This window comes from Strix uralensis, chromosome Z (assembly GCF_047716275.1).
Source record: "Strix uralensis isolate ZFMK-TIS-50842 chromosome Z, bStrUra1, whole genome shotgun sequence".
Taxonomy (NCBI): Eukaryota; Metazoa; Chordata; class Aves; order Strigiformes; family Strigidae; genus Strix; species Strix uralensis.
Window position 1 is genome coordinate 55,152,212 of NC_134012.1, and position 8,421 is coordinate 55,160,632.

Sequence of the window (8,421 nt, forward strand, 5' to 3'; positions counted from 1 at the left end):
CCAGCTGTCCAACAAAACGCCAACAACTTCATGTATGAGTGGCCTCTATTTAAAGTCAAGAAAGGTCATATAACAGCCTGGGAAGATGTAACGCAAAATTTTTATTTTACTCTACTTATGTAGGGTTATAAAAGTTCACCTCCCATTTGCTCATGAAGTTCTTGGTTCTGTGAAAAAGGCAGCAGATGTGATAGTTGTTTCAGATTTCCAGTCCAATCAAATCGCAATCAAATGATCAAATGGACTTGAGTGTTTATTTGAACTAATAAGTTTTTTGAAACTTCAGTTACTGTTACAAATTCAGTTTCAGAAAAGCATAAAGCTTTTTTTATATTAGCTGCAAACAATTTCAATATGTTTGAAATAGAGCCAAAACTTCTACAAACCATCTGAACTGTTCTGACAGTTTAGTTTGGCATAGTTAGTACTATCTTATGGCCTTAGTAGACTTGAGATGTAGATCTTAAAAAGCTCACACCGAACTAGTTTCACTACAAATATACAAAAGCAAACCATGCTTCAAATTAGAAAAAAATGTGTCTATACTTATACTCTTTGTGAAGAGAATTTTTGTCAAGAACCACCACTCCTGCTTGCCCACTTTTTGATTTTATTACTGGAAAGTCTCAGGCAAGCAAAGTCACAGACAAAGTGAAAGTAGTCCTAAGCTCCTAACATCCTCCTGTACTGATTGCAGGTCCAGAAGGTCATTGCTAACTACTTCTAGATGCAAGTATAGCTTTGGATTGTACAGATTCGTATGATAATTTCATATGCTCAGGAAATTACAACCTTGATACAGTCCAGTGACCAGGCAAGGTATCCGCCTTGTTATTAACGATCAGTCACTCTACTTTGAAAGCGATATGGGAGCAAAACCACTAGCATTTTGACCAAGTATTTTTACTGGAAAGAAGCTTTTTTTGTCAACTACTGCCTGCTTCTTCTCTTCCTGCTAAAGCCTCATAGGCTTTCCCCCCCCCCCCCCCCCCCCCCCCTTTTTTTCAGAAAAGCCAAGCAGGAAATCTTGTTTTTCAAGGTATGTTTTCTCAGATTCATTAAGTAGCAATTCATTTAAGCATAGGTTACTTATTGGTGTTTTACACACAAGATGAAGTTTGAAGAATTCACAGCAAGGTGGTGGTGGTGATAGGACAGAAAGGAACAGGCACTTTCACTTCCATTAGGTATTATGCTTTTTCATGTTGTGACACTCCTGTTCTTCCCTTTTCACACGGAGAAGATCTCATGTAGGCTTTGCCATGTGATAAAGTGAGGGGACTTTGACAAAGGCCAGCTCCCCTCAAGCGCCCACACTGTTAACACTTGACACGAGATCTGCTCTGTACTAAAGACTTACGCTAGAGGACTCTGCTGAGACCTCCAGTCACTTACAATTTCTGCTTGTTGCTCTACCAACGTCTTCCACAAATTTTCTCATTTCTCTGTTGCAATGGCTCTCAGCTTCTTTCACTTGACTTATGAGTCTCATTTTCTCCTCCGGCCAGTTCTTTCTATCAGTTTGATACTTTGCCTCATTCTCCTATTTTAGTGGAACCAGAAATAAAGCCATAGGCAGAGATTAAGCGACACAAAAAGAAGTCTTAAAATCCAAATTACCGTTAAACACATTAGTTTCAAAAAGATATCAGAAATACTAGCACAGTTTTACTCCAGCATATTCCCAAGTGCAAGTATTACATTCCCGTTTGTTTTTTCCATTTAAAACAATTGTTTAGCAGTTTTCAGAATTTATTATTCAGACTGGCATGTCTTCAGGGAACAGACTATTTTTCCTCTAAAAATGCTCTGGGTAAGTCACAAACAGTATTAAAGTTACACCAAAGGTAATGGCAAAAAGACCCTTTTTACTTACAAATTCCCAATCTTTTATACTGCCTTGCAGGTCATGTTAGGAAACCTACTTCAAGACTGAAAAGCAAAAAATGCAGCACAATTTGAATGGGAAACAGAGACAGTGTGTAACCAGGAATGTCACTTCAATCCACAGCAACTTTGCCTCCTTCTCTACCACAATCAAACCTCTTGTCAGACATTCTCCCACACAAGACAGAAGGCACCTGAAAAGCCGCCTGGGAAAAAAGGCTACTTTCTAATCTAAGGAGAATTAAGAGGTAAACCCTCAGCCTAACGGGAAGGGCTTACAGATCACACAGCAAGCACAAGATCTTTAAAGTGTCCAATTTATTTGCCCAGGCAACTAATGGGAAAAAGGTTTGAAACAATCCAGCTCCTGACATCTGTTCAGGACAGCTGTAAGAGGAGCCCAGCTAGAGAAGCACCGTCCATGGCAGCACACCACAGTGAAGGGTGCACTCCACTGTGGGGCATCAGTGATGCTGTGTATTACAAAGACACTCCATCCAGACTTTGCTGCACTGACGCACTGCAGTTTTTAGAGGAGGTTTCCTTCACCAGTGTAAGAACTTGCCACATCATGCCCTAGCTCTTGAAGATAGTGACACAAAAAAAATTTAGACTCCTAAATGAAAGTTATGGTTTTAAACCTAAGTATGAATTACATCACCATGTTTTACCTTCAGTTCTTTTTGCAGCTTTATTAATTCCTCATTTTCATCTATGCTTTTTTCCACGGTGTTGCTCATCTTTTGCCGCCAGTCACTATTGCTCTGGTTATTCAGCTCTCTATATTTCTGCTTCCATGCTTCCAGTTCTAGTCAGTACACAAAATGAGGTTATATAACACACAGTTTTAAATGCATATTTGACCACATTCACATCCTTTTACTGAAGTTACTTGGATTTATCAGCTATGACCACAAAGGGACAACAGAAGCCTTTAACTGTTAGAAGTTTGTTATGTACTATATAAAATTAATGCCTAAATAACACTCAACAAATCAAAACAGAGATTTAAAGCAGCTATCACAATACATCCAAAACAATTTTGCCTCCTTGCTGCCGTTTTCAGGTTTTGGGTGAGGTTGGGTGCTGCTGGGGGCGGGGGGCAGTCGCTGTGCTCGGTAAGCCACTGCTGCATTTTACCCGCTTTTTGGACTCACTACTGTTACTGTTGTTTTCTTGTTATGTTTAGTAAATTCTTTCTTTTTATTCAACCTATGAATTTTCTTCTTTTTGTCCCTCCCCTATTTCACTGGGGAGGGGAGGGGGGAGGTGAACGGCTGCCACGTGGCGACTGGCTGCCGGCTGAGCTCAAACCTCAACGCACACAGATCTGAAAATAAATTTACAGATGAGCCCCCATCCTAGTTCCCACCATTCTCTCCCAAAGTGCCTTCATCACAAGCAATTTCCCCCATTTCCTGAGATCTAAAGCTCTATTAGAAAGAAATAGAGTATCTCCACAGAACTTTCCAAATCCAGAATTCTGAAGTGATTCTCATCCACTCGATTTAGGTGAGCATTTCAGTGTTAACGTCAGGCTAAGGGTTGTATTATATGAAAAACTAACTATTGTTCAACTGCTGAGTGTTTATCAAACCTGCAGAAACTGTTGTTGTGCTAGTTCATGTTTCAGTGTTTGATGTTGTTAACATGGCCAACTAAAGTGGCAAATAAATACCAATATCGAGTAAGTTAACACTGATATAGCAAATCCAGTCTTTCTTTGGGGCTTATGTTTCTTATTCTGAGGCTGTTTCTTTGCTTTCAAATATTCCTGCTAATAATGATTCAATAAAAATTAGTTCCTGACTGTAACATTTTAATGCCCAGGTTGGATTTTCTCAGTATTTTAAAATATAAATATGCAAGACTCTCCAAATTAGATAACATCACAACTCATTATGTTGCCATTCCACACCCAAAAAATGGCGCAGTAAGGGCTTTTTCTGACCTTTACACACTTTCTCATACTGTTTGGAGATTTCTTCCAGCTTCTCATTATTCAGCTGCTTCTAAATATCACATTGAAAGCGAATTAAAGAAAACATGTCAAAAACATATTGAAAGAAACAAATATACATGCTACATATTAGTAGCTTTTCATTCTGAGCCTCAGTAAGTATTAAATGAAGTATTTAAAGACAAACAGTCCAGAATAAGTAAGTTTTTCATGTAGTGAAAGGAACATTCAAGCTGACTAAAAAAGTGTTTAGAAGACATTCCTACTAACATATCTAAGCGTCACTAATCAGAATCAGGGTATCTGCAGGTATTAAGTATGTATTTACTAGGCAGATTACTCGATTTAAAACAATTTGCCAAGGTCCTGCAGTGAGAAGTTCTTTAAACATCTTTCATTCATCCATTAAGACTAATTTCATCTGGATACTCTTGTTTTTACCCCTATTTCTGTAGGCTTTCTCCTGTTGGTTGGAAAATTTGCCTCATTACTGGATTACTTAAAAAAATTAAAAGCAAGTAAAATTTAAAAAAATAGAATACCTTTTTAAATTGCAGGATTGTGCGCTGTTTGATCTCTAATTCTTTACTAAACTGGTTTTTAATTTTCTGAAGTTCATTAACTTTGTTCCTCAGGGATTTCTCCTCAGATTGCATTCTACACACCTGTAACAATGCATAAAGACAGCAAGCAAAGCTAACATTTAGCTATAAGCCTTTTACAATCTCTGCAGGTTATCTAAGTAAAAAAATACTTTCATCAAGAATCAAATTTTCGCAAGCATCTTTGCTAAATTTCAGGGGCTAGAAGTGCACTATGCTGTACATCCTGCCTAGGGAACAATTTTCACCATAGAACAGAGTATTAAGTTTGGCAGGAAAAAAACGAAAAACAACAAACCACACCACCAAAACCAAACCACCAGGAAATAGCCTAATCGAACTACAAATTCAGTTGTCCTTTAAAAAAAAAGTGTTTCCTGACATGCGATCCCATCCACTCCTTGCTACTGCCCAAAGGATTATACACTGCATGTTGAGTAGGGAAAAAGTCCTGAAATGTTACGCTGCTGGGGAAGACATTAATACTCTTTTAAGGCTCCACTTTCAAGCCCAAACTCTTGCAATAGTCTTCTGGATTCTAAGTTCTTGTGATATCCCATGAGGTTCTAAGAAATTCTACTGCTTAATAACTAAATACTAACAATCAACATTAGTAAAAGTTATTCCATTTTTTCATTTATTTTCCCCAAAATAACAGAAAACATCTCAGATTTTAAAAAGTCTCTAGAATTTTGTGCTTTCCTTTTCCAATTAATCCATCTTTTCCTCCCAGAGATGAGCATTTTCCAAAAGTCTGAATTCTGAGGCTTTGAAGTCAGCACAAATAACAACAGAAGGCTACTGTTGTTATGATGATTACAAAGTCCTCCTCCATAACCAGGTTAACCTACTTTTGACAAGCCTTTTTCAAGTGTATTAATAAAATTTACTTCCCCCCTTCAATATCAGTACTAATCCATGTTTTGACACCTTATCTTTAGCTCACAGCTCAATGGCAATGTAACTTTAGATTCACTCTTACTCTAAATGGATGGCTGAACACAGCCTTGTTATGAATCACTTTTAACAGCTGTAGCTTGAGACTTGTGAAAACAGGTTTTACTAACAGAACCCCAAACAAACTTGCAGAAGAAACATTTGGCCTAGGGTTACAAACCTGGTTTTGTACTTGCTGAATTTGTTTCTTGGCATCAGAAAGTTTCTCTTTCAAATCTGCATATTCTTCCTCTTTCCTCTGCAAATCCTTTTTCAAGCTCTGTACAAGGGCAGAGCTCTCAGAAAGATCTTTACGTAGCCTTGTGTTAGAAATTAAGAGACATAAATAACATTAGTGTTACACATCTCAAAGAAACACCTTTTACACGTTAACTCAGGCTCTTCGATGGCTGGTTTTATTCATGGATAGAATCCCAGATCTATCAGCTAAATGACAAGCATTACAATTTTGGATTTCAGCTACATATTATATGATCCTGAAGTAACAAACCGCTCAGATTCACTCTTGAACAGTGCAATTTTTTAAAATTCTTTTTTCTAAGCACAGTAGACTAACCATTTCTACCACTAGGTGTCCTTACACAGTAACAAAAGGGACAAGGTTAATATCAATTAAGTATAAACTTGATATTTACATCCCAGACCTTGTAAGGATCAAAATAAATAAAAATCAAAAGAAAGTAGAAAAAACAACAACATTGTAACAAGTCCTGTTGTTATTAAGTGCTATAAAGTCATTAAGAAGTTTAATGGGTTTATTTTTAAATGGTCATATTTATTTTAAAAAACTTACAGTAAGTTATCTTGGATTTTTACTTCGCTGTCCTGGTTTAACCAGGATAGGGTTAAGTTTCCCCAGCAGTGGGGGGGAGCTCTAGCCGGGTTATTCAGATACCATGCGGACGGACGTCACATCCTGGCAGGTCACACTTTTCCTGGCGCGGGAGCGCGGTGCGCTCGTGGTTTTGTACATCGTGCTTCAAACTGCTGTATTTGGTAGCTATTTTGCTCTGTTCATTGCTATCACTATTACTGTTATTGTTATTGTTGTTGCTTGTTGTGTTGCTATTGCATTGTTGTATTAAACCTTTCCTTATTTCAGTCTTGGGGCTTTGTATTTCATTCCCTTTGTGGGGGAGGGGCAGCGGCCGCGTGGTCTCAGACCCCAGCAGGGGCTAAACAACCATATTCGCAATTACCTAATAGAAGATTTCTTAAATTCTATAATTAACAATGCAAAATAAGGTCTCACAAAAGGAAAACCTTTCAAAGTTCCCCAGACCTTCATGCTAAATTGTATTTTAGAGTACATGCACGTGCCCACAGATATCAGAACTAAAGAAACCCTAGTCAGAAGGGCTACACAGCATCTTAAAGCTATTTTTACATGATTGCAATTTCCTTGCCACATAGCAAATATAATCTCTCAGATACATTTAATCTCTTATTTCTTAAAGATTTAAAAACTAGGGGGGGCTGGGGAAGTTCTACTCTCCTACACCCATTATTCCTTCAAGTTCTTATAGTATACTGTGTTCACCTAGAATAGCTATTACCAAAACCGGCTGTTTACTGTTTAATTACTAGGCTTTTTTTTCCTTTCTTCTTTTCCTTTTTACCATTCAGTCCTTTCTAAAGAAAACATTGCCTGCTTTTATACGAGTGACAGCATATAACATTAAACTACGTCATTTCCTCCAAAAAGGGTATGTAACATAATACTGTTAGAAATCCCCAAATAATTCATCATTTCCTGTTTCCCCCTACAATAGTTCTGCATGATTTAGAGCTATATTTCTGAAAGAATACAGAAACAGGTGAGGAAAACATAGCTAGCAAAATATGCAAATATAGAAATCAAGTAGTGCATTAAAAGTTCTTAAGCAGTTTGGTTAATAAAGTTGACAAACATGAAGATGTGTTATGTCAAAATAAATTGATGTTCACAGAGGGTAGTTTTAACTTGAGTCCATTCTCAAAGGGCTAGGAATTATCTCATTATTTACTTACAATTCTATAGATTGTATTTGCTCACCCTCATTTTCCTCTTTTTCTTAAAGAGTGTGTTTCATGTTCTGCAAGCTGTTCATCAACTGCACAACTTCCTCCTTTAGATTTGCTTCCTGATCATTTACTTCTTTCAGTTTTTTGTCTGAATTGGCACATTCCTCTTGCAGAGCTACTGTATTACTTTCCAGATTTAAAATAATAGATTCTTTTTCTTGAAGTACTTCTTCTAACTTTGCTATGCTGTCATCTTTAGCTCTAAAAGCCTCCAAGAAGCATTCAAGCTCTCTTATTTTTCCCTTGGAGCTGGTAACTTCCTCTTCAAACTCTGCAATTACTCTGGGATCTTCTGCAGCCTGTTTTTCAAAATCCTGGGTTTTCTTCTGGGTGTGCTCTTGTAACTGACTCATAAGATCTTTTTCCTTTGTGGACTGATGATCTCGATTTGCAGTCTCATTTAACTTTATTTTTAGTTGTTTATTGCAATTCTCAGCATCATCAAGTCCCTTAAGTCTTCACCTTGTCGAAGTAGTTCTTGAATCTGCTGACTTTTTTGTGAAGAAGCCTTAATAATGTTTTTGCATTCTTCCCAAATGCTTTCAACACTGCAATGAAAGGAGCTCTCCTGTCCCAGAGCTGCTGTAGAAGCAGTTTGGGACTCCATGCACACAGGACTCATTTGAGCTCTCTCCAGTTCATCTTTCTGAGAGTCTAAGGAATCCTTTAGATCAACTGAATCAATATCCCTAGTGTAAGACTCTAACTGACATTTATACAACTCATGTACTTTGGACTGCATTGTTTTAATTAGTGGCACTTTATAAATTATATTTTGTTTAGCACCTTCTACTTCGTTATTTAGCTGAATAATCTTTTCTTCTTGTTCCCTATTGATAGTTTGCTGTTTGTCCAATTCAGAAACAATCTCCTGATAGTCAGCTCGACACTGCTGAAGTTCTTCACCTAAGCCAGAAGCTCTTTCTTCAGAAGCAGAGAGCTTGAGATTCA